Source organism: Spermophilus citellus (assembly GCF_964194105.1).
Source record: "Spermophilus citellus genome assembly, chromosome: 4".
NCBI lineage: Eukaryota > Metazoa > Chordata > Mammalia > Rodentia > Sciuridae > Spermophilus > Spermophilus citellus.
The window spans coordinates 164,252,462-164,278,665 of NC_138185.1; the positions used below are offsets into that span (position 1 = coordinate 164,252,462).

The following is a 26,204-nucleotide window of genomic DNA, read 5'->3' on the forward strand; positions in this document are numbered from 1 at the left end:
AATATAATATAGACAATGAGGACAACACAGTTCACAATTATATGTGAGGCAGCTAATATGTACTATACTGAGGATTGATTCCAAGCTCCAACGTTTACTTGCTGAGATACCTTGAGAAAGTTATTGAACTTTCCTTCATTTTATGTAAAATGGCACTAATAATAGTGCCACCTCATGGAGATGAGGATTAAATGACATAAGATAAATAAAATGCTTTGTGAAATTCCTAGCATACTGAGCAAGTACAAGTCAACAAATGGCAGCTATTATTATATTTTGTATTGGTTATTTATACACATCTCATTTTTCCTTCTCTTTACATAGTTCATGACAAAAGAACAGCTTATAGCACATATTAGTTGGCTCACATATAATAACTGCTACCAAAGACTAAATGAACGGGGCTGGGCTTGTGGCTCAGTGATAGAGTGCTCGCCTAGCACTTGTGAGGCACTGGGTTCGATCCTCAGCACCACATAAAAATGAAATAAAGATATTGTGTCCACCACCTATAACTAAAAAATAAATATTAAAAAATACCGATTTAATATATAAGTAGGTATTATGGTTATTGTTATAAAAGATGGTATAAATTATTAATGGCTATCAGATAATATGCACTGTTAATGAGGAATACATTATTTAAATACACTGTCTCTTGGGCTGGGGCTGGGGCTGTGGCTCAGTGGCAGAGCGCCTGCTTCGCACATGTGAGGCACTGGGTTCGATCCTCAGCACCACATAAAAATAAATAAACAAAGATATTGCATTCATCTGTAACTAAAAAATATTTTTTTTTGAGAGAGAATGAATTTTAATATTTATTTTTTAGTTCTCGGCGGACACAACATCTTTGTTGGTATGTGGTGCTGAGGATCGAACCCGGGCCCGCACGCATGCCAGACGAGCGCGCTACCGCTTGAGCCACATCCCCAGCCCTAAAAAATATTTTAAAAATAAATACACTGTTTCTCCTATTCACTTTCATCATTTAAAGTCAAAAAAATTAATGTGGTAGAAAAACACTACCCAGGATAATAAAGAATGAAAATTAGATGTTTTACATTGCATCCTGTGAGAGTTCTCGACTTCTCTCTCCAAAACCAAAATGAAAAAAACTAAAATACCTTCCCAGAAACAAAAACACCACTTTCCTGAAAAGACATTCCTCCTTTCCAACTTTTAACAGTCCTTTTTTGTTCAACAGTGTAGAAGCTGAAGATACAACAGCTTCCGTACAAGATGGCGTTGCCCAGTCCCCCACTCCGACTGGGGTTACGTCTTCCCGGTCCGCAGTTGGACCGGAAGTGGTTACGGTCCTAGTGGATCCGGGTGGGTGAGCGCAGGCGGTCGCGAAGGTTCCAGCTTTTCAGGGAGAGATGAGGTGCCGCAGGTGTTCAGGCCCAGTCTGAGGCCGCAGGTGAGTGAAGCTGAGGGACCAGCGAAGTCTTCACTGTTCCTGTGTATCAGGCGGAGGGGTTTTTTAGCGTCGACAGAAAGGGTGGTGTGGTGATGTTGGGGACATCACTGTGTGCGTGGGTGAGTGATTTGCGGGGAGCACGCTGTCCCCAAGCGAGTTGGTCCTGCCCCTCTCCCCGCCCTCGGGCGCGGCCTCCAGGTCTCCCCAACCCCAGGGCGGGGGCGGATCAGCATCCAGGTTCTCCTGGAGACTCAGGTCTCGGCCCTGGCGCCCTCCCCAGCGGCTCCTTCGATCCCTTCTTCCCTTTTGGGGAGGATCTTACAAGCCCTCTGGGCTCCCTGATCCAATCAGCTGAAAAGGAGGCCGTGCGGCCGCCTCGCCAACTCCTCGGCTGTATTCCTCGCCTCCGCAGCTACAGCCCCTCCTGGAGTCGTGGGGACCAACCCCGCACCCATCACCTGGGGGACAGAGCCGATCGAGAACCTTCATAGTTACTTAATATAAAACTGATACCTGCACATTTAAGTACAAACAAATCCAAGCCCTTAAACAGGCTCCTTAATAAACCCACTTTATACCAGGAGTTGCAACGGAAGGTCTTTGTTTATTCTTTTTTGCTGTATGGTCGTTTTTGTGGTGCTGGGGATTGAACCTAGGGCCTCACAAATGCTAGGCAAGCGCCCTGCCGCTGAGCTACGTCCCCAGTTCCGAAAGGTTGTGTTCATTATCTGGATTAGAAAGTGGGGAGAAAAGCGGTTTAATAGCGGGGAGGAATGTTTAAATTTGGTCTCGTTTAAATTGTTCTAAAAAATGTATCTTTTAAGACATTCATTGTACTATAAGCATTCAATCTTGTGCAAAAAAAAAATCATGGAAAATTGTTGTCTATAGGTTTTTCTGTCTTTCTGTCCGTAATGGGGATTGAACCCAGGGCACTTCACCACTGAGCTACATCTCCAACCTTTTTTTATTTTTTATTTTGAGACAGGGTCTCGACAAGTTGTTCATGCTGACTTTGAACTTGCGATCTTCAGGTCTCAGCCTCTTCAGTAGTTTTTTTTTTTTTTTTTTTTTTTTTTCTGTAGCTATAGATGGAAAGAATGCCTTTATTTTTATGTGGTGCTGCAGATCCAACCCAGTGCCTCACGCTTGCTAGGCAAGCGCTCTGCTACAGCCCCAGCCCCGGAAAAAAAAAAATTTTAAACAAGACAGGTCCTCTCTCTATATTTTTTCTGTTTCTTTTCTTTTTTTTTTTTTTTTCTTAGTCGTCGATGGACACAGTGCCTTTATTTTATTTATTTATTTTAATGTGGTGCTGAGGATCGAACCCAGTGCCTCACAAGTGCTAGGGAAGCACTCTGCCACTGAGCTACAACCCCAGTCCTATTTTTTCTATTTCTTATCTTTTTTTCTTTACTAGCCCTTTACCCAAAAGTAAGAACTGTTATCACTTTGGGTTGTTTTTTTTTTTATTTCTTTATGTTTATTGACTAGTGTGTGTACAGGTAAGATATATATTTGTAAGATTTCGTGTTAAATCTTTTACAAAAGTGTATTTTTTTTTCACAAATATAGTATATTGTCCCTATTCTGCAACTTGATGTTTTGTGCTTAAGAATGGTTCTTGAGGGCTGGGGTTATGGCTCAGTGGTAGAGACCTTTGCCTAGTATGTGTGAGGCACTGGGTTTAATTCTCAGCACCACATATAAATAATATTTTTTTTAAAAAAAGGACCATTGATAACTAAAATTTTTTTTTTAAAAAAATGGGTCTTAAAATACTTCTTGTCACTATAGAGATCAATCTATTCATTTTTTTTAAAAAAAACTTTCTTTAGTTGTTGATAGACCTTTATTTTACTTACTTATTTATATGGGGTTCTGAGAATTGAACCTAGTACCTCACAAACATTCCAGGCAAGTGTGCTACTGCTGAGCCCCAGCTCCAGCCCCTCAACCTGTTCATTCTTTTTGCTAAGTTCCATAGTACTTTAACATTGCAGAGTGTGTGAAATTCCGTTGGTTGTTTCCAGTTTTTCACTGTTGGACCCATGGTGTGCAAAGAACATCAGTCCACATGTCTCTGTGTGCCCAGATGAGCATTTCTCAAGGATAGTTTTACTTAGATGAAATTGCTGGATAGGAGGGGGTGGATGTTTAATAATGCCAAACTACCTACCATAGTGTATAGTAATACCAATTTCACACAGGCTCTTTTAAATATTTGATGTCTTTTTTTTTTGCCATCTGATGGATGCAAAATGATCTCTTATTGCTATTGTAGTTTGTATTCCCCTAATTCCTGTTGAGATTCAGAATCTTTTCACAGTCAGCCGTTTATAATTCCTCTCGAGAATTTTTTTCTGGTGGATTGACTTTTTCTTGTTGTACTGGATTTTAATCTTTTGTCATTTATGTGTGTTTTAAATATTTACTCCCAACTTAATACTTTTAAAAGTTGTTCCTTGTCCCTTAACTTTAAGGCATCCTGTTGAAACAAAGCTTTGCATTTAATGTTTACATGAACCAGTCTTTTCTGTGTGTGTTTGTGCTTTGTGGCTATCATTTCTTTCTTTTTTTTTTTTAATTAAGGATGTATATTTTTTTATATTTTATTTTATATTATTTTATTTTAGGTGTAGATGTAGCCATATCCCCAGCCCCCCCCCCTTTTTTTTGTATTTTATTTAGATGTAGATGCACAACACAATGCCTTTATTTATTTTTTATGTGGTGCTGAGGATCGGACCCGGGTCCTGCCTGTGCTAGACGAGCGCTCTACCACTGAACCACAATCCCAGCCCCCCCCCCACACACACACCATTTCTTACCCCGGTGGTTCTCAGAAAGGGAGAGGGTTTGTTGCCTTATGGACCCATTAGTGATGTCTGGAGACATTTTTTGGTTGTTCAGCTGAAGGGTTGCTGTTATTATCACCTGATGAGTGGAAGTCAGGGATGCTGCTCTACATCCCACAATGCACAGGACAGTGCTCCCCAATGCAGAAAATTTTCAACTTAAAATGTTAGTTTTGCTGAGGTTAAAATATCCTACTCTATTGTAAGACAGAGCAGGGTTTTCTCCTATAACTATTATTTTTTCTCCAATAAATTGTCTTTATACAATTTATTGGAGAAAAAATAGTTATAGGATATTTTTGAGGTTTTCTTTAATTTCTCTAGAATTGGTGTATGCATGTGTGTATGCATGTGTATAATTATTATTTTCTAAATAGTGTCACTTTGTATATCATCCACTCTTAAGCTGTTAATCTGAAATGCCATATTTATTGTATACTGATATCTCACACAAACAAGATCTGTTTTTTGACTCTGTTCTGTGGACTAATTTTCTGTATTGCTGGACCCTAAAACCATCACATCCTATAGTGAACCATATGTTATATTTTCAATCTAGTAAATACTCCCAAGTGATTATTTTACTGGAAATCACATAATTTGTCAGCTTCCATGCTCTCTCTGGGGTTTAAACCTAGAAGCACTTTACCACTAAATACCTCTCCAGTCCTTTTTTAAAAAAATTTTTTGAGGGCTGGGGATGTGGCTCAAGCGGTAATATGCTTGCCTGGCATGCGGGGGGCGCTGGGTTCGATCCTCAGCACCACATAAAAATAAAATAAAGATGTTGTGTCCACCGGAAACTTAAATAAATAAATAAATATTTTTAAAAAATTCTCAAAAAAAATATAATTTTTTTTTTTTGAGACAAGAGTCTTGCTAAGTTGCTGAAGGTTTCATTAAGTACTGGGACTGACCTTGAGCTTGTGATTCTCTTGCCTTAACTGAGTTACTGGCATACTCCAATATTTTATTTTATTTATTTTTTATTTATTTTTTTTTAAAGAGAGAGTGAGAGAGGAGAGAGAGAGAGAAAGAGAGAATTTTTTAATATTTATTTTTTAGTTTTCAGCGGACACAACATCTTTGTTGGTATGTGGTGCTGAGGATCGAACCCGGGCCACACGCATGCCAGGCAAGCGCGCTACCGCTTGAGCCACATCCCCAGCCCCATACTCCAATATTTTAAAAAACAGGTTTTCAGCTATTGGTTTTCTTTACAGATTAATTTTAGAATCAACTTGTCAAAATATTTTTCTGTGGTTTTATTCAGAGGCAATTCATATGTTATATAATTCATTCTCAAACTGTATAATTCTTTGAATTTTAGTATATTCACAGAGTTGTGACACCATCAGTACAATCTAAATGTAGAACATTTTTATTACCCCCAAAGAAGCCTATACCCATTTGTAGTCACTTCCCATTCCCAGCTCCCCCAATGCCCTAGCTCTAGCCAACTTCTCATTGTTCTGTCTGTATAGATCTGGATATTTGTATAAAGGGAATAAGACAAGGTGTGTAAAAAAAAGATGATGTGGTCTTTTGTGACTAGCTTCTTCCATTTAATGTTTTCAAGATTCAGTCTGTCTTATTGCTGAATAAAATTCCATCCGATGGTGTATTTGTCTCCTAGGGCTGTAGTAACAAAGCAACACAAACTGAGTGACTGACAGTGTAAATGTTCTTTCACGGTTCGGGAAGCTAGAAAGTTATTATGAAGGTGTCCGTGGGACTGCACCACTCCCAGGCTCTGGGGGAGCATCCTTCCTTGCCTCTTCCTAGCTCCTGTGATTGTTGGCAGTCCTTGGCCTTCCTTGGTTTGTGGTTGCGTAACTCCAGTCTCTGCCTCTGTCATCACAAATCTTCTTTCCTGCATGTCTGTCTTCATATTTGACCCCGGGTCTCTTCTCTTCCTATAGGACAGCAGTCATGTTGGATTAAGAATCCACTGTACTCTAGTATGACCTCATCCTAATTTAATTACATCTAGAAAGACCCTGATTCCAAATAAGGTCACATTCACAGGTGTCTTTTTGGATGACACAGTCAAGCCATAACATGTAGATGCGCTGCATTTTATGTATCCTTTCATCAGCTAATGGACATTTGTGTTTCCACTTTTGGGCTATTGTAAATAATGTTGTTATGAACTTTATAGTGTGGCATGTTTTAATTTCCCTTGGATATATATATCTGGGAGTGAAATTGCTGGGTCATATGGTAACTTTTCCCCTCATTTTTTATTGATGCATTATAATTATACATAATAATGGGATTTGTTGTTACATATTCATATGTGCATACAGTATAACAATATCATTTGGTTAATATCCCCAGTATTTCCTCTTTTCTTTTCCTCGCTCTACAGGTCTTCCTTCTTATTTCATGAGATTCCCTACTTCCTTTTTTCCCCATCTTTCCACTCTATCTTCCACATATGAGAGAAAACATAAGACCCCAGACTTTCTGAGTTTGGCTTATTTTGCTTAACATGATGCTCTCAAGTTCTATCTGTTTCCTGCAAATGACATAATTTCATTCTTTTTTGTCTGGGAGGGGCACTCAACCACTGAGCCATATCCCCAGCCCTTTTTTTTTGTATTTTATTTAGAGACAGGGTCTCACTGAGTTGCTTAGCACCTTGCTAAGTTTCTGAAGCTGGCTTTGAACTCTCAATTCTCTTGCCTCAGCCCCCCAGGCTCCTGGGATTACAGGTGTGGGCCACTGTAACCAGCTCATTTCTCTTTATGGCTGAATAAAACTCCATTGGGTAGTTGGGTATGGTGGTCAGTTAAGAGGCTGAGGCAAGAGGATTGCAAGTTTGAGGCCAAACGGGGCAACTTAGCAAGACCCTTGGCAACTTAGCAAGATCCTGTCTCAAGATAAAGAGGACTGGGGATGTAGCTTAGTGGTAAAACATCCCTGGGTTCAATCCTCAATACCAAAACAAACAAACAAAACTCCCTTGAATATATATATATCCCATGATCATGTAGACTGATTCCAAAATTTGACTATTGTCAAACATGGGTATGCATATAATTCTATAGTATACAGTCTTTAATTTTTTTTGGGGGGGGGGCGGGTACCAGGGATGAGCTCGGGAACACTTAACCACTGAGCCACCAGGCCCCAGCCCTATTTTGTATTTTATTTAGGGGCAGGGTCTCACTGAGTTGCTTAGCACCTCACTTTTGCTGGGGCTGGCTTTTTTAAAAAATATTTATTCTTAAGTTTTAGGTGGACACGATATCTTTATTTTACATTTATGTGGTGCTAAGGATCGAACCCAGTGCCTTGTGCATGCTAGGTTAGCACTCTACCACTGAGCCACACCCCAGTCCCTTAGGCTGCCTTTGAACTCATGATCCTCCTACCTCAGCCTCCCAAGCCACTGGAATTATAGGCGTACACCACTGTGCCCAGCTACTATCTTTAATTCTTTAGGATAAAAAATGAAGAGTGGTATGAGTCATGTGGTGGTTCTGTTCCTAGTCTTTTGAGGAACCTTTGTACTGATTTCCATAGTGGTTGTAGCAGTTAGTGTTTCTTTTCTCCACATACTCTAAAGCATTTATTATTATTTGTATTTCTGATGGCTGCCATTCTAACTGGAGCGAGATGAAACCTCCCTTCCCCTCCCTCCCCTTTGCCCTATCTAGAGTTCATTTAGTCCTCCCATGCTCTGCTCCCCCCCCCCCCCAACCACATTGTGAATCAGCATCCTTAAATCAGAGAAAACATTTGGCATTTGGTTTTTGGGGATTGGCTAACTTCACTTAGCATTATCTTCTCCAACTCCATCCATTTACATGCAAATGCCATGATTTTATTCTCTTTTAATGCTGAATAATATTTCATTGCACATATTTACCACATTTTTTTTTATCCATTCATCTACTGAAGGGCATCCAGAGTTTAGCTCTTGTGAATTGTGCTGCTATAAACATTGATGTGGTTGTGTCCCTGTAGTATGCTGATTTTAAGTCCTTGAGGAGAGGGATAGCTGGGTCAAATGGTGGTTCCATTCCCAGTTTTCCAAGGATTCTCCATACTGCTTTCCATATTGGCTGCACCAATTTGCAGTCCCATCAGCAATATATGAGTATGCCTTTTTCCCCACATCCTCGCCAACACTTATTGTTTGTATTCTTAATAGCTGCCATTCTGACTGGAGTGAGATAAAATCTTAAGAGTAGTTCTTGATTTGCATTTCTATAATTGCTAGAGATGTTGAACATTTTTTTCATATATTTGTTGATTGATTGTATATCTTCTGAGAAGTGTCTGTTCAGTTCCTTGGCCCATTTATTGTTGTTTTTTTTTTTTTTTTGGTGTTAAGTTTTTTGAGTTCTTTATATATCCTAGAGATTAGTGTTGTATCTGATGTGTGTGTGGTAAAAATTTGTTCCCAAATTGTAGGCTATCAGTTCACCCCACTGATTGTTTCTTTTGCTGAGAAGACGCTTTGTAGTTTGAATTCCTATTTATTGATTCTTGATTTTAATTCTTGCACTATAGGAGTCTTATTAAGGAAGTTGGGGCCTAATCTGACATGATTGAGATTTGGGCCTACTTTTTCTTCTAATAGGCGCAGCATCTCTGGTTTAATTCCTAGGTCCTTTATCCACTTTGAGTTTTGTGCATGGTGAGAGAGAGGGGTTTAATTTCATTTTGTTGCATATGGATTTCCAGTTTTCCCAGCACCATTTGTTGAAGAGGCTATCTTTTCTCCAAAGTACATTTTTGGTGCCTTTCTCTAATATAAGATAACTGTAATTATGTGGGTTAGTCTCTGTGTCCTCTATTCTGTATTGTTGGTTTGTTTTGGTGCCAATACCGTGCTGTTTTTGTTATATTGCTCTGTAGTATAGTTTAAGATCTGGTATAGTGATGCCACCTGCTTTACTCTTCTTGCTAAGGATTGCTTTAGCTATTCTGGGTCTCTTATTTTTCCAGATGAATTTCATGACTGCTTTTTCTATTTCTATGAGGAATGTCATTGGAATTTTGATTGGAATTGCCTTAAATCTGTATAGGGCTTTTGGTAGTATCTCAATATAGTTTTGATTTGCATTTTCCTAATTGCTAAAGATGTTGAACATTTTTTCATATATTTGTTGGCCATTTGTATTCTTTTGAGAAGTCTGTTTAGTTCATTTCTCCATTTATTGAGTGGGTAATTTTTTTTTTTGGTGGTAAGTTTTGTGAGTTCTCTATATATTCTGGATATTAATCCTCTGTCAGAAGGTAGCTAGCAAAATTTTTTTCCTATTCTGTAGATTCTCTCCTTATATTCTTAATTGTTTCCTTTGCTGTGAAGAAGTTTTATAAATTTGATAGTATCTACTTATTAGTACCTTTTTAAAAAAAATATTTATTTATTTATTTACTTTTAGGTGGTCACAATATCTTCATTTTATTTTTATATGGTGCTGAGGATCGAACCTAGTGCCTCACGCATGCTAGGTGAATGCTCTACCTCTGAGCCACAACCACAGCCCATCTACTTATTTGTTCTTGATATTATTTCCTAAGCTTTAGGGTCTTATTGAGGAAATTGTTGCCTGTACCTCTATCCTGGAGTGTTGATCCTACATTTTCTTCCAGGGGTTAGTTTCTGGCCTAATTCCTAGGTCTTTGATCCATTTTTGAGTTAACTTTGTGCAGGCTGAGATATAAGGATCCAGTCTCGTTCTTCTACATATGGATAACCATTTTCCCAGCACCATCTACAAAGACTGTCTCTTCTCTAGCACATATTTCTGTCACCTTTGTCAAGGACCAGATGACTGTATCTGTGTGGATGTGTCTGTTTTTAATGCCAGTACCATGCAGTTTTTGTTATCGTAGCTCTGTAGTATAATTTGAAGTTGGATATTATGATGCCTCCGCATTGCTTTTTTGCTTAGAATTGCTTTGACTATTCCATGTCTTTTATGTTTTCAAATGAATTTTAGGACTGTTTTTTCCTAGTTCTGTGAAGAACGTCATTGATATTTCGATTGGGATTATACTGAATCTGTATATTGCTTTTGGTAATATGGCCATTTTAGCAATGTTAATTCTGACTCCCCACAAACATGAGAGGTGTTTCTGACTTCTTCTGTCCTCTTCAATTTCTTTCTTCAGTGTTCTATAATTTTTATTGTAGTCTTTCAACTCCTTGGTTAGATTTATCCTATGTTTTTTTTCCGTCTCCTCCTCCTCCTTCTTCTTTGAGGCTATTGTTAATGGAATTGTTTTCATGATTTCTTTTTTAGTGAATTAATTGTTGGTGTGTAGGAAAACTATTGGTTTTTGTGTGTTGATTTTGTATCCTGTCATATGGTAAGTTTTTCTTAACTGAGGGACTGGTGGTCTGTTTACCAGATTAGCTGTACCATTTGACGTTTTCACTGACAATGTTTGAGAGTTCTGACTTTTTTCTTATTATTTTCAGTACTTATTACCTATTTTTTTGAGAGTCATCCTGGTAGTGTGAAATGATATTTCATTGTGGTTTTGATTTGTATTTTTCTAATAGCTAATGACATGGGACTTTGTTCCATGTACTTATTGGCCGTTTCTCTGTCTTCTTTCAAATGTTTATTTGTATCTTTAATCTGATTTTAAATTTGGCTATTTGCCTTTTTATTTTTGAGTTGTAAGAGTTCTTTTTTTAATATTCTAGATATATACTTTTATCAGATAAATGATTTGCAAATTTTTCTTCCATTGCTTGGGTTGTCTTTATGGTCAATTCAGTTTTTTTTTTTAAATTTTTAATTGTAGATGGACACAATATCTTTATTTTATTTATTTATATTTATGTGGTGCTAAGGATCAAACCCAGGGCCTCACATGAGGAAGGCGCTCTACCACTGAGCTACAACCCCAGCCCTCAATTTTTAAAAAAAGGTTTCAAAAATTAAGTTTGCACCTAGCTTATATGTTATTTTGAGTATACCTATATAACAATATGGCTTGGATGTTTCATGTTTTCCAAAGATCCACGTGTTAAAAGCTTAGTTCTAGGGTGGTGCTTTTGGAAAATGGTTGACCCTTTTGGAGACAGGGCTTAATGGGAGTCCTTAGACCATTGGGCCAATGTCTTTAGGCCATTGTAGTATATGCTTGAGTATATGTACATGTAAAGTGCCTGTACATGTTGAGTTCAATCCACCATTGTATATATGTGTGTGTGGTTATTGCTTTATATTTATATTTGCTGTTATGAATGAAATTGTTTTTCACGTTTTTATACTGGGTTCAGTAAACTTTTGCTTTCATATCCATCAAAATTTCTAAATTATTTTTGAAGTTTTAAAAGTTGGTTGATGACTTATTATTTTTCCAGATAATTCTGAATGCTGATGTAACCATTTTGTTTAGGAGCTGTTGTTCTTATTCATTCTGATTTCTTCTGCCCTGATTCATATGGTCTTCTTCTTGGCTCTAGGATTGTCTTTTCATTGTTCTCCATGCTCTGGTTTTTGCCTCTCTTCATTCTAGCACCCACACTGCCACCATGTGTTGACATATTAGCTTGATCCAGCCACTGTCTTCGTAAGTCTTTTATTTTTATTGGCTTTCCATTACCTAAAAAGCTTCATCCTGTAGGGTTATGTAAGATCCCGTATACTGGCCATGGTGGTGCATGCCTGAAATCCCAGTGTCTTGGGGAGACTGAGACTGAGGATCACAACTTCAAGGCTGGCCTTGGCAACTAAGTGAGACCCTGTCTTAAAATAAAAAATAAGGGCTGGGAGTGACGCTCACTGGTAAGGAACTCCTGAGATTCAATTCCCAATGCTTGGGAGAAAAAAATCAACATAGAAATTATCAATAGGATATTTTTACATTTTTTGTAGTATTTAAAATTTAATGAGTATTTTATGCTTAGTCTACAACTTAAATTTTCTACACTTTTACCTATAACCATGATGCTTCTGGCTTTGATTTTTCTTGCACATTTTGTTCCCTGCCTGGAGGGACATCTCTTATTTGTGCACCTGGAGGACTCTTACCCATTTAAAAAAAAATATTTTTAGTTGTAGATGGACACAATATCTTTATTTTGTTTTTATATGGTGCTGAGGATTGAACCTAGTGCCTCACAAGTGTGAGGCAAGTGCTCCCCCACTGAGCTACAATCCCAGCCCCTCTTGCCCACTTTTTAACACTAATCTCAGGTATCATCTCTCTAGAAAGTGTCCCTTAAAAAAAACTGCCCTTCTTTGTTGTTCTTGCCTGTGCTTTATATGCTTCAGTTGTTAGTGTTATCTCACCAGCTGCAACTTGTTCAGTACATGTATTTCTCTTTTGTGAAATCCTAAATATTTTGAAAACAGACTTAACCCTCTTTATCCTCTCTAGTACCAAGTCTGCCTTATTAAGGTGCTGTATACATGTTTACTGAATGAGTCCTTTGGCTAGAAAAGACAAAACAAAAACTAACAAAACCTCTCTATATAGAAATGAACAGCATTAAAACATGTTAGAAGATGGTATTTTCTTTGAAAACAAAGTTTCACATTTGTGTATAAGATCATCTTTTGAGAGGGAAGGCATAGTGAAGCTGCAAACTGGTGTCAGCAGATGAAATGTTTGGCTGAAACAACATTTGTAAAGAAGAAACAAAGTATTGAATTTAAGTGCAAAGTAGAAACTAGAAATATATAAAATGTGGATTGATTCTGTATCACTCAATTTTAGTTTCCCATAAACTTTCTAGGTGACCTAACAATATGTTGCTGTTACTAAAAAATGTGTTATTTCATATCTTATTAATAAAATATAGGGCCCAGATAATGGGAAGTAGTAGTATCATTGTTATCTGCCTCATTTAGACCATTTCTCAAGTGTTGAGTACAGACTCGGGTGCCACATTGGAGGAGGTATGTTGACAAACCCAGAGGCCCTTGCCTTCAAGTTTATAAGTTAGGAAGAACTTAAAGGCAGCCTTAAGAACTGTCTTCACTATTTGATAGGCTCTTAGGAGGGAGCAAACTCTTGTCATTTCAGAGACCAGCTGAATATCAAAGAGTAATTTCTGTGTAGGTGGCTTTTACAGATGCAATGACTTTTTTTTTTTAACTTTCCTTTTTCATACCTTTATTTTATTTACTTATACGTGGTGCTGAGGATTGCAGTGACTTTTTAACGAAAACTGCCTCTTCAGATGGTGAACTCTTATTGAAAGTATTCAGCAGAGATAGGTCATGGTCTTGCCCTTCAAGATAACTATGGAAAGAAATTTTTAATTGGATGGAAACTGTACTTGACTCCTAAGTTTTAGTCAAAGATTCTTTCTTTTCCTTTAATAGGAGTTCTGTGGTTTCTAGAACTGCAGTAATATTAGTAGCTAACATTTATTGAACTCTAATGAACTAGCCAATATGCTTAGCAAATTATAGTGATAATCTTAAGCCTCACAATAATCCTACATAGTAGATGCTATCTTTCCTACTTCTCAAATGAGGAAACTGAGATATAGAAAAAATTCAGTAAATTGCACAAGTTCATATAGTTAGCAAATGGCAGAGGTTGGATTTGAACCCAGGCTCTTTGACTCTGGGACCCATGTTGTTATCGTCTTTCTGAATAATTTTGACATAGTCACTTAATTAAAATGTGATTTATCCCAGAAATATAATACATATTAAGTGGGTATATTTACATTGCCGATGTTTAAAGAACACTTAACAAAAAACTTTGTTTTTCTAAGTATGAATATATACCACTATAAAATTCTAGATACATATAGAATTTGAAAAAAAATTGTTCATAATCCTACAACTCTTATGTAACTATTGTTAAATAGTTTGATGTTTGCTTATATATAAAATATAAATAATATAAAATTATATAAAAAAATTAATTATAAAACAAAAAATATTTAAAATAAGGACTGTAGATTGCTTCAGGAGCTGGGGAGGCACTGAAAGGTGTGAAACCCCCAGCAAGGTTCCAGTTTTCTCACTCCCGGCCCAGTATGGAATCATAATGCCTATTCAGAGCAATAAGGCTCAGTAATGGAAATTAACTCTTTTTTCTCTTGAATAAACAATCTTACATACACTGCTGGTGGGGCTGCAAATTGGTGCAGCCAATATGGAAAGCAGTATGGAAATTTCTTGGAAAATTGGGAATGGAACCACCATTTGACACAGCTATCCCTCTCCTTGGCAGTCTATACCCAAAGGACTTAAAATCAGCATACTACAGGGACACAACCACATCAATGTTTATAGCAGCAAAATTCACAATAACTGAACTGTGGAGCCAACCTAGATGCCCTTCAATATATGAATGGATAAAAAAATGTGGCATATATATACAATGGAATATTACTCAGCAATAAAAGAGAATAAAACCGTGGCATTTGCAGGTAAATGGATAGAGTTAGAGAAGATAATGTTAAGTGAAGTTAGCCAATCCCCAAAACCCAAATGCTGAATGTTTTCTTTGATATAAGGAGGCTGATTCATAGTGGAATAGAGAGAGGGAGCATGGGAGGAATAGATGAACTCTAGATAGGGCAGAGGGGTTGGAGGGGAAGGAAGGGGGCATGGGGTTAGAAATGATGGTGCAATGTGATGATGATTATTATCCAAAGAACATGTACAAAGACACAAATTGGTGTGATATACTTTGTATACAACCAGAGATATGAAAAATTGTGCTCTATATGTGTAATAAGAATTGTAATGTATTCTGTCATAAATAAATTAAAAAAATAATAAAAAATCTTATAATCCAATGATTGAATTAGACATTTATCATTAACATATTAATATAATAACTCAAATTGAGTTTTATTTACTTAATGAAGATTTATTGAGTATTATCACTTCTGTTCCCAGCACTTGCACGTGTGAGGCACTGGGTTTGATCCTCAGCACCACATAAAAATAAATAAAATAAAGGTATTGTGTCCACCTACTGCTGAAAAAATATTTTTTAAAAAATTGCCAGTTGTTTCTGCTGTCATGGAGTGTGCACTCTGGTGAGAAAGACCACAATCAGTCCAGCAGAGGAAAAAATCAAAAATAATCTTGAGAACTATAACTCCAAACCCCTACAAGTTATAGAACTTTACCACCATTCCAGAACGTTCCCTCATGCCTGAAATGTTCTTCCTGAGATTTTGGATGATGGGCTTCCTTTTGTCCTTCAGAGCTCAGGTGCAGTGTCTCTGCCCTGTGCTCCTCTCTCCTCCAGGAGCATCTACTGCTAAACCCATAGGGTAGGTTTAGCTGTTCTAGAACTTTATATAAGCAGAGCCTTATCTATCCATCCATCCATCCATCTATCTATCTATCTATCTATCTATCTATCTATCTAGTATGTGAGCTTATGTATCGTGTATCTGGTTCCTTTCACACAGCCTGAAGGTATTTGAGATTCATCCATGTTGAATTTGTCAGTTCACACCTTTTTGTTGTTGAGTAGTATTTCCATATAGAGATGTACCACCTGGACTTTTTCTACTTTCTGGCTATGATGAATGAAGATGCTGTGAACATTGTGATACAAGTCTGTTTGTGGATAGATTTAATTTATCCATCTTGAGACTCAAAAAACTGTTCTAAATCTGACCCCCTTCATATATTTCAAGTCTTTCTTACTTAGATACTGGAATTTCTGTCCATTTTCCATTCCTCTACTCCATTGTGGTTCTCCCTCTTTATTTCTTCACACTACATTCTGGGTAACATCCTAAGACTTATCTTCAGTTCATGACTCTCTATGTGTGTCTAATCTGGTATGTAACTTGTTCATTGAGTATTACATTTAAAAATTTAAAAAATATTTCCATACCTAGAATTTTGCTTTTAAATTTTTTCTCTTATTCATGTTTTATCTATTATTTTCCTTATTACCTGTGAATATTCTTGCTCTAAAGTCCCTTTCAGATCCCAGATATGGAAACTTTTGTTTGATGGCTCTATGAACTCATTTTATTAGCTTTAGAGGTTTTTGTTGTTGTTTGGGGATACCAGGGATTGACCCCAGGAGCACTCAACCACCGAGCCACATCCCTAGCTCTCTTTTGTATTTTATTTAGAGTCAGGGTCTCACTGAATTGCCTGGTGCCTGGGTAAATTCCTAGGGCTGGCTTTGATCCTCCTGCTTCAGCCTCCCAAACCATTGGGATTATAGGCATGCCCCTCTGCTCCCAGCTTGTTGGTTTTGATTCATTTGTAAGCCCTTTTCCAGGGACTGGTCTTGGAATAGGTCTTCCATGGAAATCTTGCTAGAAACATATATAAGGTAGACCATACTTCTGTAATTGACTTTGTCTAGTTAACAGCAGAGTTCACCAATTGTGAATCAGTCTTAATTCATTTTCTTGGCTTTGAGTTTCCTTTTGTTAGGGGAGTGTAAACTTGGGCCCTGTCTCTGCACAGCATGGCTCCAGGCTCTTCTCTTGTGGTGCTCTGTTTATACTCTAAGCCTGGGGGGCAGGTGGCTTGCCTACCCCATAGTGGACAAACTTTTTCAGGTCCCTGTTCTTGGACAGAGCAGCACTTTTCTGGCTCCCAGTGTGTCCTAGGCCTGTGACCTCAACTTCTGCCCCCAGTGCTAGGGCTGGTCTGAGTTCTGGTCTCTACCTGGTTTCCACTTCCATTTCTGATATCTGATGATTTCTTTTTTTCTCTCTCTCTCAGCTCAACTGCATATTAATTTTTTATCTTTTCAGTTGTTTTTCCCCAGCATTTGTGTTATTTAGAGTGGGAAAGGAAAGTCTTTTTATATCTACTCAAAATTCTTTTAAACAGATGTCTCTTTTTACAAGTTATTTAATCTCATTAAGCCTGTTTCCTATTCAATAAAAGCACTAGAAAAAGTATATTCGAAGTACTTAGCACAGTTTCTAAACCAAAGTAAATGTTTTTAAAAACAGCATAGCCAGTATATTACCATTTTTTATTCTTATTGTCATAATTGTTGTGATGCCATTTTCCATTCCAGTAGCTGAATATCTCTATAGACATAGGTATAATCTACGTTATTGTAAATATAAAATTATTTTAGTAACGTTTGTGAAACTTTAAAAAAGTGATAAAAACAGGACACATTGGGAAACCCTGAGTCATAGAAAAGGTATGGCAGTTAGGCAGGGTGCTGTAGATTTGCTCTGTCTTTGCTCAGTTGAGGTTTGGGGCCAGAGCCCACGCATGATTGCTCAGCAACATGCTAGACTGACACAATATTTATAGAAGCTGTAAGTTTATTGCTAATATTTAAAAGTGGTAACATTCCTTGTAAAATTCAGATCCCTGAGTGATCTTGATTAGCACAGTATCTGACTACACTGGGCCTTCTTCCCACGAGGAATCCATCAGCGTGTGCTGAGTGGTTATTGCCCTGTGTTCTTCCTGCCACTGAGGCCAAGGGCCACTGACCAGTTATTATCACACTCTTACTGATTTTTTTTTTCATACCAGGGCTTGAACCCAGGGGCTTTTAACCACTGAGCCACATCCCGGCCCTTTTGTATTTTTTATTTTGAGGCAGAGTCTTGCTGAGTTGCTCAGGGCTTCGCTAAATTACTGAGTGCTAGGAGCCACAAGCAAATATACGATGTATGGCACCTTTGGTTGTAAAGTGACGCCAGCTAGCCACTGAGATGATTATGTTAAGATTTACATTCATATGGAAATTGGACTCCCGCTGTTCACCTTGGCTTGCTACGGGATTCATGTTACGGGACTCATGGAGAGTTCCCATTGGTTGGGGAAGGATAGTAGGAGGGAATTCCGGGGGAGGTCCGGGGGACCCCCAGTTCCGGGGGACGCGCGGGTCTGGTCAGATGCCCGCGTGGGAAGACCGGTTTTGGCTTGCTGGCACTGAGAGTGTTGGCGGCTTTTTCAAAATAAAGTTTTGTTCCTGCTTGAGTGGCTCGTGATTCTGTGCCCAGCCAAGACTGCGGCATTTGGCGGCCCGCACGGGGAACGCCTGGAACTTAGAGGTGAGTAAAATTGCTCGCCCCTGAGGGAAGGCGACAGGATGGGTGCCCATCTCAAAAAACAGTGTGTTCTTGTTTTGATTTATTTTGTTTTTATTTCAAGCTCCCTAGCCCTAGAATTTTCTCAGGCGAACTGGGAAAAATGGTTGGCTCAAGGTTTGAAGTTATTCGGCCCTGAGAAAGAGAAAATAGATACAACCATTCTCTGTTCCGTTTTTGTTTCATTCTGTTTCGGCTTTGTTTTATCCTATCTTATTGGGTTATGTTACCTTTATAGTAGATTAGAATCCAGTAAAAAACAAACCGAAAAACTGCTAAGTAAATTGTTAGAGGTCCAGACTATGGTAGAAAAAACGCTAGGTCAAGCAAAAGAGAAGGTCTCTCAAGCTAGTCAGACAGAGGAAAATTTAAAAAAAGCAAGCTTAGAGGAAAAGCAGCCATCAGGTGGAGAATTACAACAGGAGGTTGCTACTAACTCCGTTCTATCACCAGAGGGCGTAACTCAACCAACAGCTCCATCTACCGCTGAGCGGCCCTCAACTCCCGTAGTTGATGGACGGAATTCTGAGACAGAACCCCAAAGATTAGCATGCCCTGTACTTGAGCAGGCAGGAGGGCAACGAATTCACCGTGCTTTAGATTTCAAAACAATAAAGCAATTAAAGGAGGCTGTAACGACCTATGGGCCGCAAGCTCCCTTCACAATAAGCATGGTCGAATCTGTTACCAACTTGGACATGACACCAGCAGATTGGGCTAACATGTGTCGATCTGTGCTAAACGGAGGACAATATTTGTTATGGAAGGTTGCCAATGAGGAATTTTGCATGGAGACAGCTAGGCGAAATGCAGAAGCTGGTTACCCTCAAAGAAATATAGAGATGCTTTTGGGAAAGGGACCTTATGAGGGTCAAAGACAGCAAATTGAATATGACCCTGGCGTATACGCACAAATTGCTGTAGATGCAGTTAGGGCATGGAAAACTTTACAGGGGCATGGAGACTTACAAGGTCAATTATCTAAGGTAATACAAGGAACTAATGAACCTTACGCTGAATTTGTAGATAGACTTATTCAGTCAGCCTCTAGGATATTTGGTAATACAGAACAGGTAATGCCATTTATAAAACAACTGGCTTATGACCAAGCAAATCGTTGCTGCAGAGAGGTCATTAGACCATGGAGACATGAAGATTTAAACACATATATTAAATTATGTAGAGACATTAATGAACAAGGGCAAGTCTTAGCAGCAGTACAACAGGCTTTAGATGCCAGGCCAAAAACATGCTATAATTGTAATCAAACAGGACATTTTAAAAGGAGTTGCCCCGTAAGAGGAGGGTTTAACAAAGCTGGATATCAAAGGAATAGAATACCAGGTATTTGCCCACGATGCCATAGAGGAAAACATTGGGCTAATGAATGCCGTTCTCAAACCACCATAGAGGGTATTCCGTTATCAAAAAACGGACAAGGACCAAGTGTTTACCCAGGATATCGTGGAGAAAGGTATCAAGCTCCACTGCCAAAAAACGGATTAGAGGGCCCAATGCCCCGGGGCCCAAAACCACAAATATATGGGGCAATGGAGGAACCCAACAGCACCATCAAGGTAGTGCCCAGGACGCATTATCCATTAAATCCCTCATCAGACAAACTAGAGGGAGCGCAGGGCTGGACATCTGCACCTCTGCCAGAGCAGTACTAACTCCAGAGATGGGAGTTCAAATCATTCCCACAGGAGTAAAAGGACCTCTTCCCAAAGGAACAGTAGGCTTATTACTGGGACGCAGTTCTTCTACACTAAAAGGACTTATGATAAGTCCTGGGGTAATTGATCCCGATTATGAGGGTGAAATAAAAATTATAGCTAGTTCTCCAAGAGGTATATCAGTAATTTCACCAGGAGATACAATAGCACAGTTATTAATAATACCCAGCCTGCATGATAAATTTTCCAGTTGTAATGTAGAAAGAGGTTCCAAGGGATTAGGCTCCACAGGTGTAGATTGGGCTATGCTGTCTTTAAATTTAGATTCTCGCCCAATGCTAAAATTAAATATTCAAGGACATGACTTTAATGGGCTGCTGGACACAGGGGCTGACCTCAGCATCATCTCTCGTCAAGAATGGCCAAAACATTGGCCATTACAACAAGCCACTCAAACACTTCGAGGCCTAGGAGTGGCAACAAATCCCCATAGAAGTGCTATGGTATTAGATTGGAGGGATCCTGAAGGATGTGAAGGAACTATACAGCCCTATGTATTGGATCATCTTCCCGTAAATTTATGGGGACGAGATGTCCTAGATCAATTAGGATTGACATTAACAAATAACATCAATCCTAACGCGCCCACTACTAGAGCTAAACAAGGCTTTAGGAAAGAAAAAAGATTAAGAGAACAAGAACAAGACATGACAGCACCTATTCAAATAGATCAAGAAATAAATAGACATGGTTTGGGTTTTCAGAAAGGGCCACTGAGACAATCAAAATTACTTGGAAATCAGAAAGACCAGTGTGGGTTCCTCAGTGGCCCCTGACTAAAGAAAAGATACAAGTAGCCCATGACTTGGTCAGACAACAACTAGCGGAAGGACATATACAACCTTCCGTATCCCCCCATAATACTCCCATTTTTGTCATTAAAAAGAAATCTGGTAAATGGAGATTATTACAAGATTTAAGAGCCATTAATAATGAGATGGTTATTATGGGACCTGCTCAATCAGGGATTCCTCAATTGTCTGCTTTACCAAAAACCTGGCATGTTTTAGCTATAGATATTAAAGATTGTTTCTTTTCAATTCCAATTCATCCCGAGGATAGTCCACATTTTGCATTTACTATCCCTGCACTGAATCATGAAGGTCCTGATCAGAGATATGAATGGAAAGTACTCCCTCAAGGGATGGCTAACAGCCCAACTATGTGTCAAATTTATGTTAATAAAGCAATCCAGCCACTTAGAAACCAAAATCCCGAACTACAAATATTTCACTATATGGATGATGTGTTATTGGCACATAAAGATAAAAACACATTACTAGAATGTTATGCCACACTTACAAACTTATTGAAAAATTATAATCTAGAGATAGCAATAGATAAAGTACAATTAAATCTTCCAATTAATTATTTAGGAGTTCTATTATCCTCAACCATGGTCCGTCCACCAAAAATTCAAATACGAGTAGATCAACTCAGATCACTTAATGACTTTCAAAAGTTATTGGGAGACATAAATTGGATAAGGCCTTATCTAGGCATACCAACAGGAGAGTTAGGACCTTTATTTGATATTCTAAAAGGTCCATCAGATCCAAATTCACCCCGCATGTTAACGCCTGAAGCAAGAAAGACATTAAAAATCATTGAAACATATATGGAAAATATGCATTTGGATAGAATTGATATAAGTTTGCCTTTATTATTTATTATACTACCAACAAAAAATATTCCTACAGGAGTATTTTGACAGGAAGGTCCATTATTGTGGATACATTTATCTTATTCTCCTAACACTATTCTTACTAGATATCCTGAGGCTGTAGGACAATTGATACTCAAAGGAATAAAAGCAGCTAAGGGAGTATTTGGGATTTCTCCCAATAAAATTATCACTCCATATACTATGGATCAAATTGATGAGTTAGCTAATGAGTTAAATACTTGGGCAATAATCATGTGTAAAACTAGTGTTTCATTTGATAATCACTTACCATCTAATCCTTTGTTGTCTTTTTGGTCTAAGCATCCTGTAGTTTTTCCAAAAATGACAAGAAAAACCCCTATCATAAATGCTCCAAATATATTCACTGATGGGTCAAACAATAGTACAGCAGCAGTAGTTACTCCTGATCAAACTTTTACATTTTTAGTACCCAAGCAATCAGCTCAAAAGGTAGAGCTTAATGCAGTATTACAAGCTTTTATGATGTTTAAAGATTCTGTATTTAATTTATTTTCTGATAGTCAATATGTAGTTAATGCTATAGTATCCCTTGAAGATGCTGGTAGGATTTCACCTTCTTCTACTGTTTTCTCTTTGTTTTCCGCTATACAAAGTCTAATCTGGGACCGAAAAGATCCATTCTTTATAGGTCATATCAGGGCACATACAGGATTGCCTGGAGCCCTTAGTATGGGCAATGAACTAGCAGATAAATCTACACATGACATACATATTTTCTCCACAATAGAAGAAGCTATAAATTTTCATAAAAGGTTCCATGTCAATGCTAATACTTTACAAAAACGTTTTAAAATAACTAAAGAACAAGCCAGACATATAATAAAACAATGTCAAAATTGTGTGACATTTTTACCACAAGTTAATCTTGGAGTCAATCCTAGAGGACTGATACCTAACCATATTTGGCAGATGGACGTCACACACTTGCCAGAATTTGGAAAATTAAAATATTTACATGTTACAGTTGATACCTCTTCCGGATTTTTGATGGGCTCCCTTCATGCCGGAGAAAAACTAAAGATGTTATAGCTCATTGCTTACAAAATTTTGCCACTGTGGGCGTTCCAAAACAGTTAAAAACGGACAACGGTCCTGGTTATACTTCCTCCTCTTTTAAACAATTTTGCTCATCATTTGGTATTACTCACATAACAGGAATTCCATACAATCCACAAGGACAAGGCATAGTTGAAATAGCTCATCAAACTATTAAAATGTACTTATTAAAACAAAAGGAGGGAATTGGAAAGGGGTATATATCCCCCAAAGATAAACTTAAAATAACCCTTTTTACTCTAAACTTTTTAAATTTAGATTCATCGGGACTTAGTGCTGCGGAAAGACATTTGTACCCCAAAAATGTACATAAGCCTAAGGTACTTTGGAAAGATATTCTAACAGGACAATGGAAAGGCCCAGATCCAGTGATAGTCTGGAATCGGGGCGCTGTCTGTGTTTTCCCACAGGATGAACAGCAACCGATTTGGATTCCAGAGAGATTAACTAAAACAATTTCTACAGAAAAAGAAGATGATTTGACTCAAATCCATAACAGCTGACATCCAGAGCTCCGGCTTGGCTATTCTTACATCTGCGACAGTGATTAACCAAGGTGGTTTTTTTTTCAATATCTATTTTATTATTGCATTTTTCCACATCATAAGTTCTATTTTATTTTTGAGCTCATACAAACCTAGGTTAATGTTTTTCTGATCAGTTTTATTTTTTGACTGTGTTTTATTTTTTTGACTGTGGAGTTTTTAAACATTGCAATGGAGATTTCACCTAGGTATAGTTACAAGGCCTTTATTTACTATTGTCTTATGTGTTGTAGGTTGTGTGCACACTTCTGTTTAGTGTTGTATGTCTGTATGTGTGTATGTCCATATTTCTTATATGAGGAGCGCTCATGAAAAAATGGATCCGAATTTTTTCTTTATTCACGTGATTTATATGGTTTAATTTAAATTAGGTGAACAGCTGTTTATGATTGTTTTTAAAGATGGTTAACAGATCTGTTTGTTTACTAATTTAAATTAGGTAAACAGCTGTTAAGGATTGTTTTTAAAGGAGTTTAACAGATCTGTTTGTTTACTTTCACCTTTCCTTTTCATTATATTTAATAATTCTGTTCAGGATAATGTCTCTTTAGCATCATTGCCAGAATTTCCATCTCCATCCCAATTCCGGTGAAGACTGAGATAAAACCAAACTACAGCTTCTATGATAGCTATCACAGTAAACTATATAAACTGATGCATCAATGAATATAACTCATCAAGTAATGCTCAATCAAGGACTTGATTTACTTTGGGAGGAAATGGACATATTGATAGACTCCTCCAATTTGAACTGCTTACAAAACTTGCCTGGACTATATATCAGTTGCATACATTGTAAAATATCATCTGGTGCACCGAATTGTGGTACTGCTGGCATATCTTTGCTGATGGTGTCACCAGTGATGCAATTTCCTTGCCAGCTCACCCCATGTTTATTGTGGTAATACTGGCATATCTTTGCTGATGGTGTCACCAGTGACGCAATTTTTCCAAAGGAGCCATCAATTGGCTTGGTGTCGTGGCATTTCTGTATCCTCCTCCCTTCTACTAGTGATGGTCTAAAATTTGGGGGCCAACAGAGGTGAGGCAAGAACCTCACCCCCCCACTGGTGCATAGGCCTATCCACAAGCATGGCTGAATGCTGGACAGGTAGTCAGTGACGGGTTGCTCTGATTACAGTGGATTCAACCTAAGACAGGAAGCTGACGCCTAAAGGTCAGTTCTCCCATGACAGGTAAAAACCATATGTTAAATTGGACAACCTACCAGGCACGGTCCCTAGCCACATTGCTTGTTCCTTAATTAAACAGAAGGGGGCAGATGCTAGGAGCCACAAGCAAATATACGATGTATGGCACCTTTGGTTGTAAAGTGACGCCAGCTAGCCACTGAGATGATTATGTTAAGATTTACATTCATATGGAAATTGGACTCCCGCTGTTCACCTTGGCCTGCTACGGGATTCATGTTACGGGACTCATGGAGAGTTCCCATTGGTTGGGGAAGGATAGTAGGAGGGAATTCCGGGGGAGGTCCGGGGGACCCCCGGTTCGGGACGCACGGGTCCGGTCAGCCGCCCGCGTGGGAGGACCGGTTTTGGCTTGCTGGCGCTGAGAGTGTTGGCGGCTTTTTCAAAATTAAGGTTTGTTCCTGCTTGAGTGGCTCGTGATTCTGTGCCCAGCCAAGACTGCGGCAACTGAGGCAGGCCTTGAATTTAGATCCTCCTGCCTCAGCCTCCCATATGTGCCACCATGCCCAACTTGTTGTTTTTAATAGTATAGAAATAACACTGTGCACTCATTTGTTTATCAAAAATGAGGAAAACAAAAGATACATGGTAAAAGCCACATGTGCTAAGATAAAGGCAAAGGGACTATTTTGTGGTATGCTTCTTTTATCTTCATTAACCTTCCTGGTCTTGTGGCATTTGTTTGAAACTTCCTTCTGGGAATCTTGGATATTTGTTTTAGTCAGGTTTTACGCCAGAAGACCTGACAAGAACAATTTTAGAGGAGGAAAAGTTTATTTGGGTCTAGTAGTTTCAGAGGTCTCAGTCCATAGCCAGCCAGCTCTGTTGCTCTGGGCCTGAGGTAAGGCAGCACATCATGGTGGAAAGGCTGGGAGGAGGAAAGCAGCTCAAGACAGGACAACCCAGAAGCTGGGAGAGACAACTTCTCTCTCACCAAAGACAAAATACATACCCTGAAGGCATGCCCCAAAGACTCACCTCCTCCAGCCACACCCTGCCTGCCTAGTCCCCACCCAGTTAATCCCTGGGGGTATTAGTGCACTGATGTGGGTAAGGCTCCCACAGTCTAATCATTTCACTTCTAAACTGTTGCACTGTCTCCACGTGAGCTTTTGGGGGAACTCCTAATATCTAAATCATCACAATATCTAAGTATCACCTTTTTATTTTTTCATCCCTTGTTCTTCCCCTTTCGTGCTGCCCCTGCCTTACCTTGTAGAAACTGAGGCAATTTCTTTGGAGAACTACTGATCAACAGAAACTTCTGGAGCAACAGAAAAGTATTTATTTTCAAGCCCATTTCCTCTGCCTCTACTGCCCACACCTGCCAGAAGAGTAATACAGTCACCCCACCAACTGATAGATGATTAAGTTTTTTTTTTTTTTAAGAGAGAGAGAGTTTTTTAATATTTATTTTTTTGTTCTCGGCGGACACAACATGTTTGTTTGTATGTGGTGCTGAGGATCGAACCCGGGCCGCACGCATGCCAGGCGAGCGCGCTACCGCTTGAGCCACATCCCCAGCCCCCCCCCTTTTTTTTAATTGAGAAGCAAAATTTTTATTCAGCTGGTAGGAGATTAAAGGTTTAAAGTTCAAACACTTTTTTTTTTCAGTGTGTGTGGTACTGGGGATTAAACCCAGGATGTTCTACTACTGAGGTACATCCTCAG

The 26,204-nt window shown here is 38.6% G+C and overlaps 1 protein-coding gene across 4 annotated transcripts in view; it reads left to right on the forward strand.

Annotated features, from left to right (window-relative positions):
• Positions 1 to 1,340: 1,340 nt before the first annotated feature.
• Positions 1,341 to 26,204, forward strand: part of EXD2 (exonuclease 3'-5' domain containing 2) — a 57,661-nt gene continuing 32,797 nt past the window's right edge. Inside the window, exons 1-2 of one of the 4 annotated variants that reach the window (XM_081290038.1) lie at positions 1,374 to 1,420; positions 11,723 to 11,829. The gene's annotated coding sequence lies outside the window, so the exon portion shown is untranslated. Of the gene's footprint in view, positions 1,421 to 11,722; positions 11,830 to 14,454; positions 14,654 to 26,204 lie in introns of those variants that run through there. The other 3 variants (XM_081290037.1, XM_081290042.1, XM_081290039.1) reach the window with 3 other exon arrangements.